Source organism: Poromitra crassiceps (assembly GCF_964638095.1).
Source record: "Poromitra crassiceps genome assembly, chromosome: 10".
In the NCBI taxonomy this organism is placed as follows: domain Eukaryota; kingdom Metazoa; phylum Chordata; class Actinopteri; order Beryciformes; family Melamphaidae; genus Poromitra; species Poromitra crassiceps.
Genome location: NC_139631.1, coordinates 46,257,123 through 46,266,904, shown reverse-complemented (window position 1 = coordinate 46,266,904; position 9,782 = coordinate 46,257,123). Strand labels below are relative to the sequence as shown.

At 45.3% G+C, this 9,782-nt stretch overlaps 1 pseudogene across 1 annotated transcript; it reads left to right on the top strand.

The window, feature by feature from the left end:
- The first annotated feature begins 7,767 nt into the window (after positions 1 to 7,767).
- Positions 7,768 to 9,348, top strand: LOC310784475 (UDP-glucuronosyltransferase 2B4 pseudogene; annotated as a pseudogene). The gene has a single exon. The product of its transcript is annotated as a UDP-glucuronosyltransferase 2B4 pseudogene (transcript).
- The last annotated feature ends 434 nt before the right edge of the window (positions 9,349 to 9,782 follow it).

The following is a 9,782-nucleotide window of genomic DNA, read 5'->3' as shown; positions in this document are numbered from 1 at the left end:
ACTGCTTTTGAAGCACAAACTTTTAAACGATACTTACTCCCCTCCCCTCCCTTCTCCTGCTCTCTCCTCTTTCCCCTTCCCCACCTCCTATAGTCTCCAACATTTCCCATTCCCTCCCCACCTCATCACTTTCCTGCTCTCTCCTCTCTCACATTCCCCCTGCTCTCCCTCCCCTGCACCCTCCCCACCTCCTCCCTTTCCTGATCTCTCCTCCCCACTATTCCCCCACTATTCTAAAGCATCGCACCCATTCTACCCTAAAGCATGCCACCCATTCTATCCTATATTTCTATATTTTCTATATTTCTCTATTATATGACTGTTCAATGTGCTATTATTACTACTGTAATTTGCTACTGTTGTGTCAGCTAGCCCTCCTCTCCCTGTTCTCTCCACATACACCCCCTGCCCTCCCTCCCCACCTCCTCCCCTTCCTGAACTCTCCCCCCACACTATTCTAAAGCATGGCACCCATTCTCTTTCTCTTTTGCCCTTCCCCACCTCTCCTTCCCTGTTCTCTCCTCCCCCACATTTCCTATTCCCTCCCCACCTCCTTCCTCTGCTCTATCCTATATTTCTATATTTTCTATATTTCTCTGTCAATTGTTCAATGTGTTATCATTACTACTGTAATTTGCTACTGTTGTGTCAGCTAGAATTAGCTAGACATATTTTCTGTGAAGTCCTCTGGGACATGCTTGTGAATTAGGGCTATACAAATAAACTTGACTTGACTTGACAATAAACAAAACTCTTCCTCCTTTGTAAACGCCATTTTATTTTTGCCGCTCGGCAGCATGACTATTGGGAAATCTTGCGTGTCAACTTCCGCCCAAGTGAAGTAGCGTTGTTCACTGCTTCCCTACACCGTGCACAGTTCCCTTTGAACCGAACATTTTGTCTCCCTGCGGTTTGGAATCTTGGTTGACATGGCCGAATACCCTGTGCAGTCCACTTTGTTGGGAACTACTTGCCGAACGGAATGCAGCCAGTGAGTGAGTCAGTAAGTCAGTGAGTGAGTCAGTAAGTCAGTGAGTGAGTCAGTAAGTCAGTGGGTGAGTCAGTAAGTCAGTGAGTGAGTCAGTACGTCAGTGAGTGAGTCAGTGAGTGAGTCAGTAAGTCAGTCAGTGAGTCAGTGAGTGAGTTAGTAAGTCAGTGAGTGAGTCAGTGAGTGAGTCAGTAAGTCAGTCAGTAAGTCAGTGAGTGAGTTAGTAGTCAGTGAGTGAGTCAGTGAGTGAGTGAGTCAGTAAGTCAGTGAGTGAGTCAGTGAGTGAGTCAGTAAGTCAGTCAGTGAGTCAGTGAGTGAGTTAGTCAGTGAGTGAGTCAGTAAGTCAGTCAGTAAGTCAGTGAGTGAGTTAGTAAGTCAGTGAGTGAGTCAGTAAGTCAGTGGGTGAGTCAGTAAGTCAGTGAGTGAGTCAGTACGTCAGTGAGTGAGTCAGTGAGTGAGTGAGTCAGTAAGTCAGTGAGTGAGTCAGTAAGTCAGTCAGTAAGTCAGTGAGTGAGTTAGTAAGTCAGTGAGTGAGTCAGTAAGTCAGTGGGTGAGTCAGTAAGTCAGTGAGTGAGTCAGTACGTCAGTGAGTGAGTCAGTAAGTCAGTGGGTGAGTCAGTAAGTCAGTGAGTTAGTCAGTAAGTCAGTGGGTGAGTCAGTAAGTTAGTGAGTGAGTCAGTACGTCAGTGAGTGAGTCAGTAAGCCCCTGACACTCTACTAGGCCAGCCCTCCTGGCTCCGGCAAAGCCACTCAATTACAGTAACAAGAGTAATTGCAATTTGTTACTTTCCACCTCTGTGGAGGAGCCACCAAATCACAGTCTGATGTGCCCAAAAGACACCTGGTACAGGTAGAGCAAGGCTGACTTAGGTTACACAGCTAAGCTCCTCAGGCCCCACAGTATGTCAACACCAAGTCTGAAATATAATGACATGTTGATTCAAAACAAATGACCCAAAGCAGCTATTTAATCAACAGTCCTGTTACCTGAGCTCCAGACCAGAGCTGGACCAGAGTCAGACGTCCGCCGACAGCCTCGTATCGATGCAATTTGAGGACTGAGCCAGTCTTGGTGAGTGTTTTTATATCAATTAAATTAACAGCAGACGTGGTGGAAAAAGTATTCAAATCCTTTACCTAAGTAAGTGTAGCAATACCGCGATAGAAAAATACTCCTATAGGCTACATTTAAATGTAAAGTTGTTGCATTCAAAAGTTCACTTCAGTAAAAGTATAGAAGTAGGCCTACTTACACCTACAGCAACAAAGTAACACACCAGATCAAACCAGGTTCCGGTGTGATTAAACTGCTTGTCGGACCAAAACTATATAGCTGTGTGTCCTGCCATGCCAAAAAGGTGGAAAAATGACCTGTTCTGACTTAAGTATTGTTGGTAAATGAACACAATTTACTGTTCTAGTTTTGGCTGACATAAGTACAAGCTATTCAAGAACTTTGACCTTTTAAACAGAGAAAAGTTGGGGTGTTCCGGTGGCTCACTAAGCAGACCATAAGGCTCAGTCTTCCGCAGCGACTCCGGCTCCAATCTGTATAATATAATAATAATAATAAAGCACGACAATTCCCCAAATAAATCTAAAAAACATAAAACTTAGGTACTGTTACGGTATGCAGGGGTTAAAGCAAAAAAAAAAAAATTAACTGAAAACTTTTCCAGGCCTATTTTAGCTATTTCGGGCTTTCTAGAGTGTCCGCTTTTTCCCCACCGTGCCGTCGCTTCACATGGGTTTTCATGTAAAAAAGGGCAGTACATCACACTCATTTCACTCTCAAGTTCACAAACATCCAGTAGGCCTAATGATGCATGAATTGTGTTCTAGGCTGATGTTATAAGGTTCCATGTAGGTATGCCAACAGAGACATATGAAAATTATTGGCTATAATAAATCACAATTAATATATCAATCTTTTTTATCAAGTCAAACAAGTAGGTTAAGGGATCAGTATAACAATAATAACTAACAGCCACAGGAACTACAACAACATTGTCAAACATATGTCCCAAATAAGGAGGTTCTCTTCCACCAGTCACACAGCCCAGCTCCACCCAACCTCTAACCCCTCCTGTCCCACTGAGCTGATGGTCCGATAGCCTACTGTTATGAAAACACACCAATTAATACTGTCAGACAACACCTAGCCTGCCTAGCCTAACCACCTAACGCTAGTGTTACAGTTCAGCATCAAGTGAAGAGGACACATCCCACTGCACACGGTTACATCTAAAACATATCCCTCAGAATTACAGAACTATCATGGAGTCATGTAACAGATGAAATCAACATCTTGTTATCAACTAACTCAGAGACTAGCAGCAGCTGACACATCTAATCCTAACCAGAAAGTTAGTAACCAACTAGTTACTGCACTATAGCAACAGTTGTTTGTTAATGTTATCACGTTGCGTTACAGATAGGTGCCTATAGCTCATTCAGTAACGTTAGCGTCGCCGCTAGTGAAACTCCACTAGACTTTTTCTCTCCATCAAATAACGTTATTCTGCTGAGATGCATCTTTATGGTGGAAATGAGAATTAGCGACATGTGGTCGTGGAAAAAGCGTCAACACCCCGTGCTGTCAGGGGGGAAAATACACCGAAAATAATAACGTTAACGTTACTGCAGCAAACGTTTGAGCGTGTGTGTTAGCAAGTTTTACGTGTCCAATAAAAGACAACTCCGCTCCACATCGTGCATGTTTTCAAAGTTCCTCCACCTTTGCAGTAATAGATTAACTCAAATTCTCACAATAATAAACTTCAGTCCAATGCTGTCATTAGGGATAATTTAACGTTAGGAACTAACGCTGTCTGAGAGACAGATCTGCAACAGTGTTTTGTTTAGCGTTACATATTAGGAGCGGCTTTGCAGGCGGCTTTGCAACGGCTTTGCAACGTTGATGCGTTCAGTGGGCCAGAAACATAGCACAACGTAGCAAAACATTTATCACCCATGGTGGTGGATTGAAACAGGAAGGAAACATGACGTTCAACCTGGAAACCGTAAGAAAACATTTTCAGACATATTGTGGCTTGAACACAGCCCAGGAGAATCATTTGGACGTCCGGTGAGAATTTTTCAAAATAAAAGCTTTCATCAAACTCAATACAATACACATTGAAAATATACAAAGGGGCTTTAATTTTGGTATTTTTCACATTTCATATCTGGCTCCAATTGACGGAAATCCGTCATAGCGACGGAGAACTTTAAGCCCTGCGTACGTCCTGTTTTGGGGGAGGGGAGGGGAGGGGAGGGGGCAGCAGCCCAATGCTGGGAGGCTCAAACCCAACACAGTCATTTAAGAAGGGATCACCTCAGCGCTACAGCTATCGATTATTTTAGTAATCAAGTATTCCAACAATGAATCGAGTAATCGTATAAGATGCCATTCAGGCACACAACACAACTTAACGTTAGCAGAAGCGGTAGACTCCAAACACGATAGAGTAAAAATAAATAAAAATACAATGGAACAACAGATAACGACATAGCAGCCAGACAGACTCTGTGCTGGGATCTGGTAGCTACCCAAAAGCCCAAGATGACATCATCCAACAATTATCATTTTACTGTCATAGAAACTAAAGAAGTCTGAAAATATTCACATTTACATTTGATTTTTGTATTTATTTTCTTTAAAAAGTAGTCAAACGATTATCGATTTCTGACGATTGAATAATCGATTCATCTAATCGTTGCAGATCACCTACCATCTTTTTTCAGTTTGATGCTGATGCATAACCTAGTTAGCCTGGGTCCAGACCTTGGAATCTGCCCACTCCACAGAGTTGAGTTTGTGGTGTGTGTGTGTGTGTGTGTGTGTGTGTGTGTGTGTGTGTGTGTGTGTTTGTGTGTGTGTGTGTGTTTGTGTGTCTGGCATCGTCAGATGCATGTGTTTTCTCCAGCTTTCTAACCCTCTGGGCCAATGAGTGCTGAGTGGAACTAACGATTGACCAATCAGCGTCAATAAACAGCCTGAGGTCGGGACGAGCCGTTGTCAACTGTCATTGCCAAGACTGCACCAAGAAGTAAACAACAATGTCTGTGGCCATTGCCTTTAAATCACATAAACATCATCATCATCGTCATCATCATCATCATCATATATAAAAGGGAGCAAGTGGGCTTTGTCTGTTTGTTTAAATTTTTGTCCCACTGATGATGTCACAATGTCATATTTGACCAAAATCATCTTATGACATCACTGATGTCATAGGCACTGATGACATCACTGATGTCACAACGTCTATGACGTCATCAGTGATGATGTGACAATGATGTAATCAGTGATGCGAAGTTGAGCAATTGTGCGCTGCGTGTTGGTCCAGGTCCAGGAGGATCTGGGTTAGGGTTAAATATACATGTAAAAGGCAGCTTGGTCCGGTTACAGACTGAGATAACACAATAGTGATTTAGTCTATGGCCCATTGATGGAAGCCTTTGCCTTTTCAGTATTGCAGCATTTATGAACTTGGTGTCTGTGGAGGCACCCCAGAGTGGGTAGGCGGAGCTAACGCAATAGACTCGCCCTTCGCATTACTGTAGGTTCCCGACAACTCTTTTGTGGAGGAGGATAACAGGCTACTATTGAACAGGCTACCACATGGTCAAAGTTGGCACATGTCTTCATTATAGACCAGGGGTGTCAAACTCATTTTAGCCCACGGGGCACATGCGAGCGACCCAATTTGGTGTCAAGTAGGCCAGACAAAGAAAATCAATAATCAATAATGACCTATAAATGACAAAACCTCCAAATTGTTTATTTTAGTATAAAGAATTACAGGTACATTTAAGAACACGTTCTCACGTAGGGTTATCTCAGCTACCATCAAGCACATGATCTACTGTCTGTACTGTGCATTACACTCAGGGGTGTAGTGGAGGGTAAAAGCAATTTGCCCACTCCTTTGAAATGAGGCAGATAATTTACTCACCTATTTTCAGATCAACTGTGTCAATCAATGAGGGCAAACAAGGTGGTAAACTACTCACCTTGGATAGTTTACCCACCTCTGTATTTACCACTACACCCGTGATTACAATTGATGGCAACTGTGCAATTCTCTATAGTCGAGCAAAGGTAATGAAAATAGCTGACCATTTAGTGACTAATACAGATAACATAAATAGGCTACTTAATATTTCACTTGATCCTGAAACCTGGCACCTCTTAGCCTTCACAAGTGCATCACATTGGATTGAAGGACTTCTCAATGCAATTTTCACATTGCGCAAAGTCATCCTTTGGGCCGGATTGGACCCTTTGGGGGGCCGGATCTGGCCCCCGGGCCGTATGTTTGACACCCCTGTAAATGACAGTTTCTCGCTGAATGTGTCATTACATTATTAATATCTTACCTGAATAAGCTCAAATGATGTTACAGGATTATCAGTCCGAGTTTGGGTACTTTCTCCCCTACTGAGCAGCCGCGCGTGGCTGCAACCCTTATGGAGCGCAAGGGCACATTCCACAGCTGCTCTGGCTGCAGACGGCTCACTGCTGCTCTGGCTGCAGACGGCTCACAGCTGCTCTGGCTGCAGACGGCTCACAGCTGCTCTGGCTGCAGACGGCTCACAGCTGCTCTGGCTACAGACGGCTCACAGCTGCTCTGGCTGCAGACGGCTCACAGCTGCTCTGGCTGCAGACGGCTCACAGCTGCTCTGGCTACAGACGGCTCACTGCTGCTCTGGCTACAGACTGCTCACTGCTGCTCTGGCTACAGACAGCTCACTGCTGCTCTGGCTACAGACGGCTCACTGCTGCTCTGGCTACAGGCGGCTCACTGCTGCTCTGGCTACAGACTGCTCACTGCTGCTCTGGCTACAGACAGCTCACTGCTGCTCTGGCTGCAGACGGCTCACAGCTGCTCTGGCTACAGACGGCTCACTGCTGCTCTGGCTACAGACTGCTCACTGCTGCTCTGGCTACAGACAGCTCACTGCTGCTCTGGCTACAGACAGCTCACTGCTGCTCTGGCTACAGACGGCTCACTGCTGCTCTGGCTACAGGCGGCTCACTGCTGCTCTGGCTGCATATGGCTCACTGCTGCTCTGGCTGCATACGGCTCACAGCTGCTCTGGCTGCAGACGGCTCACTGCTGCTCTGGCTACAGACGGCTCACTGCTGCTCTGGCTGCAGACGGCTCACAAGCCGAGAGAGAGGCTCCGTCTTGCAGATGAGAGCCGCCTCTCACTAACGTAAACAGTATTCTCATCGGAAACCACTTCGATTTACATAGTTTAAATGAGTTTGCAGCCCAGGGACCACCTGAAAACACCTTATTGATCTATTTACATCAGACGATGCCAGAAAGCCAGAAACACACAGCGACGTTCAGTTCTGCTCCTTTCCGGGTAATTCCTCATGAGGTAGGGGAGGAGCATGGAGATTCTGCTCTCAAATATGCGGTGTGATGGGCAGCTCTAGCATCCAATGGTGATACGTGTTAAATAGATTACCCAATAAAACGTGTTTTCATTGGTCATTTAGATGTCAAAACCTGTAGATAGAGGAGAATGGATATACTCCATCTATAGTAAAAAGTAAAAATGATAAAAGAAATTGGTTTTCATTGGATAGCGACGATATGCAACACTGTTTGGATCTCCCGTGCAATTGCCACTCATCAACATGGGGGCCGCAAAGAGAACGAAACTGAAATCTTTAAGATTAGCACTTTAACAGAGTCTCTTGGTTAAAAGCAAATATAGATCTAACAGCTTTGCTTATCTTGTCAAAATGTCTTTCAGAGATGAGTCGACTGATCCTGGCAGCGCTTGCTGTGCTGATCTGCTCTTCACCCTGCGTGTACGGAGGGAAGGTCCTGGTATTCCCTGTGGATGGAAGTCACTGGATCAACATGAAAGTCCTCATCGAGGAGCTTCACTCCAGAGGCCATGAAATCACAGTGATACGCCCAAAAGACACCTGGTACATCAAGGCTGACTCCCCTAACTACAAGAGCATCAATGTCAATTCCTCCAGTGGTTTTGATGAGGAATTCTTTGGGTCATTTGTGAACCAGATGCTCACCCTTCGACGGGCAGATGCTTCGACTTGGGCTCGTATATCGCTGGAAGTCGAATTGGTGGTAAAGTTCTATGACATCTACAGACACGTCGTTAAGATGATAGAGGATATTTTTGAGGATGCCAAAATGATGCAGAACCTACGAGACGCCAAGTATGATGTGGTTCTGACAGACCCTGCACATGGAGGAGGGGTGATCCTGGCTCATTATCTTGGTCTTCCTCTTGTCTTAAATGTAAGGTGGACCGTCCAGGGGGAGGCACATCACTCCATCGCTCCCTCCCCATTCTCCTATGTCCCAATCCCAGGGACAGAACTGACGGACAAGATGACATTTCCCCAGCGAATAAAGAACGTCATTTTCTATATTCTCACACGTTTTCAAATTGCATATATCACAGACTCACACTATATTCCTTTGGTCCATCGTTACTTCGGCCCCAACGTACATTACATGGAGCTCTTCCAAGCAGCGGACATCTGGCTGATGAGGAATGACTTTACCTTTGAGTTCCCCCGCCCCACCATGCCCAACATCGTCTACATGGCAGGATTTCAGTGCAAACCCTCCAAGCCTCTTTCTCAAGACCTGGAGGACTTTGTTGAGAGCTCTGTCGAACACGGCGTCATCGTAATGACGTTGGGCACCTTGGTGGGTCATCTTCCTGAAGACTTTGCAGAGCACATCGCGGCCGCTTTCGCCCAACTACCACAGAAGGTGATCTGGAAGCACACGGGCAAAAGGCCGTCCACCCTGGGCAACAACACCTTAATTCTGGACTGGCTGCCCCAGAAGGACCTTCTGGGTCACCCCAAGACCAGAGTCTTTGTGGCCCATGGAGGCACAAATGGACTCCAGGAGGCCATCTACCATGGCGTTCCCCTGGTCGGCCTGCCTATCATGTTCGACCAGGATGACAACCTTTCCAGGATGACAGCAAGAGGCGTGGCCAAAGTACTGGACATTGCAACTCTAAACAAAGACAACTTCCTGGAGGCATTGAAGGAGGTGCTTTACACACCGTACTACAGGGAGAACATGCAGAAGCTGTCCAGTGTGCACAGAGATCAGCCCATTAAGCCACTGGACCGCGCCATGTTCTGGATCGAGTTTGTCATGAGACACAAAGGAGCGGCGCACCTAAGGACCGAGTCTTACAAGATGTCCAAGATCCAGTACCACTCGATTGACGTAGCAGCCTTTCTGCTGGCAGTGGTTTTGCTGCTAGTGATTGTTTTCATTTCAGCAATGAAGTTTTTGTGGGGGAGAGTGTTTATAAGAAGGAAAGTGAAAATGCAATGAGTGATGAGATTGTTGTTGTAATTTCACATTGTCTGCATAGTGAACTTGTCTGAATAAAACAACAGAAACAATATTATATTACATTAGGATAGTTTGTTTTCTGCATTCTGAGACCCTCTTGCTCAGCCACTGGTATCCAAACCCCCTTCTTTCATGTTCAGATGTGTTTATTGTTTCTGTGCTTGTATTTTGTGTACTGAAGATAGATAGATAGAGAGAGAGAGAGAGAGAGAGAGAGAGATAGCTCATTTTGTTGGTTGAAGAGATACAGATAACTATGTCTCTGTACACCTCTACTCAAGGCCGTAACGGCAATATACATTGAGAACGACAAATCCCCCCCCAATATTTAAGCCTGATAAAATGTGTCCCCCCCAATAAATTGATGTAAAAAATAAGAAAACAGTTATTCACTGCGCGATACAGCTGCTTGT